At 28.6% G+C, this 2,354-nt stretch overlaps 1 long non-coding RNA gene across 1 annotated transcript; it reads right to left on the bottom strand.

Annotated features, from left to right (window-relative positions):
* Positions 1-600: 600 nt before the first annotated feature.
* On the bottom strand, positions 601-2,011 carry LOC119613169. The gene is made up of 2 exons (XR_005232208.1): positions 1,406-2,011; positions 601-1,249 (listed from the first exon to the last, which is right to left on the bottom strand). It is a non-coding gene; the product is annotated as an uncharacterized LOC119613169 (long non-coding RNA).
* Positions 2,012-2,354: the final 343 nt, after the last annotated feature.

Consider the following 2,354-nt stretch of genomic DNA (forward strand, 5'->3'; position numbering starts at 1 on the left):
AAGTCACTTTAGATACATTAAACAGGCAAACTTCTTGAACTGAATATCACTTTAGAAAGGTTTCTTGAACTGAACATCACTTAAGGAAGGTTTTCAAATCTATCAGTCTAAAGACTAGAGGTTTTCTAAATCTTCATTAGAGATTTAAGTGAGTTCCGAAGCAAAATGTAATCGAAAGAGCTTGCCTAATAGGCCGCTGGGTTAGAAATTGTATATGTATAAGGAATGATCAAATCATATCGATCGTTTGATCCTCTTTATAAAAGAACTTAAATTTTGAGGAATTTAAATTGTCCAGATCAAGTCGCTTTAGATACAATCTGATCAAATCATATCGATCGTTTGATCCTCTATATAAAAGTACTTAAATTATGAAGAATTCGAATTTTCCAGTTCAAGTCACTTTAGAAACATTAAACACGTTGAATTTCTTAATTTTTGGTATTGAATATCACTTTTAGTTAAAATTTTTCAAGATTTCACAGCAAACTTAAGCACCAGACCCTCGTAAAAAACATTTAATATAAAACTTAAACTTAAAACTAAACAATTCATAGTCCATTTCACTACAAATTTTATTGTAGATTTTATTTTTATAATTTGTTGTATTTACGTCAGAGTTGAAATGCACAACGTGCAAGGACTTGTTTTTTTCTCTTTGTGTCTTGATTTATTCTTTTTTTTAGTTTGTTATATCCTTGTTAAGAGTTGGTCGGTTGGTTGCTGGATTTTTTTAGTTGGTTGATGTTGTTTGTGGTAGTTGTTGGTTGGTTAAATGAAGTGATTTGTTTGCAAATCCTGGTAAATTAACAATGCTGAAGATAAGTAGTAGAGAGAAGAAGTCTTGTTGAAAGAACTAAAGACTTGTAGCCGAAGAGTTATATAATATAGATTGCTCCTTGTTTTGTAGTTTTTGTTGGTTTATATTATGACTAGACCAGCTAGTTGGGTTTAAATATTAATATTCGACAATATTTTTTGCACTTGATTATGTTGAAATATGGGTTTTAATTTTGAATATTTTTTTCTTTATAAGGAATTATATATGTATATGATTTTTAAAATTTTGATTTTATTTTAAAAGAATTCACTTTATTTTTGTATTATTATGGCGGTAACCAGCCGCTTAAGATTTTTTTTAAATTTTTTACAAAATTTTTCTTGCACTCTTTAACGAACGATCAACCGTTTAAGTGTTAAAACAGCAAAAGTACCGTTATTTCTTAAGTAAAAGCAACTTAAAATTGCACTATTGAAAAGTTTTAATATTTTTTTTTAGTTAAATGTAAAAAAATTAATCATTAACGAAGTAATTTAAAGAAATTCTCAGACTATTTACTGATAACACTCTACATTTAAATCGTTAATGTTGTATGAACTTTATCAAATTGAAAAAAATAAATACAAAATTTATGCAAAATCAGCCAAAGAACACATCGAACACTTGCTAAATTTTTGTTTAATTTATGAACTTTGATTATTTCTTTTTTTTATTTATTTCATATATTTAACCATATCATTTGGTATTTTGTTATTTTTTTTCTTTTGTTTTGCTATTTTTTTTTTATAATATTTTTATTTTGCACTAAAAGCGACCACGATTTTATACAAATCACTTTTGATTTTTTAATTTTTTAATTATTCTTTATTTAGAAAAAATCAAACAGCGACCGTCCGTTACGTCGTCATATTGTTAAGATTCACGAACTCAAACTAAACAGCAGGCATAATAAAACCATACGATATTTGTGGGTTTTTACGTTATAACACTAAAATCCCGTAAAAACATACTCTTACTCTCTTAGTAATAAAATTTGCTCTCTTAAATTTTCACTCTTAATAACGGTTTGTTTGTAACCACCACCTTTGACAAGAACAACTAGTCAATTGAATGAAAAACACGTGTATGTTGTTGCCATTTTTAGTGTTGAATGTGTATTTTTGTTGTATTCTTCGTCTAGCCGTAGTTTTTTTCGCCAACAACAACAAGAACAACCAGCTAAAACAAAACGGAAAAACATTTTCTTTTCAAACATTTATAAAACGGTATTTTCCTTAATGTTTTTCTCTGCTCTCATTCTCTTACAACTACCTAAAATACATTATTGCACTATGGGGTTTTTCAATGAAAATAAATGTCTTATTGGAAAGTCCACTTTACATTTTAAATCCAAAGTTTTGCACTATATTCCTTGCTAAAATTTACGCCCTCATAAAGTCCCGGAGAAGCATCCGAATATCAATCAGTACCTCGACCATTGATATCTACGTCTGCAGTTTTGCAGACATCGTTCTGATCCCGAGAAGCATCCGAGTATCTACCAGTATATCGACCATTGATATCTTCGTCTGCA

This window comes from Lucilia sericata, unplaced genomic scaffold, assembly GCF_015586225.1.
Source record: "Lucilia sericata isolate MDLA Ls3-8-SP2 unplaced genomic scaffold, ASM1558622v1 Contig001995F_arrow, whole genome shotgun sequence".
In the NCBI taxonomy this organism is placed as follows: Eukaryota; Metazoa; Arthropoda; class Insecta; order Diptera; family Calliphoridae; genus Lucilia; species Lucilia sericata.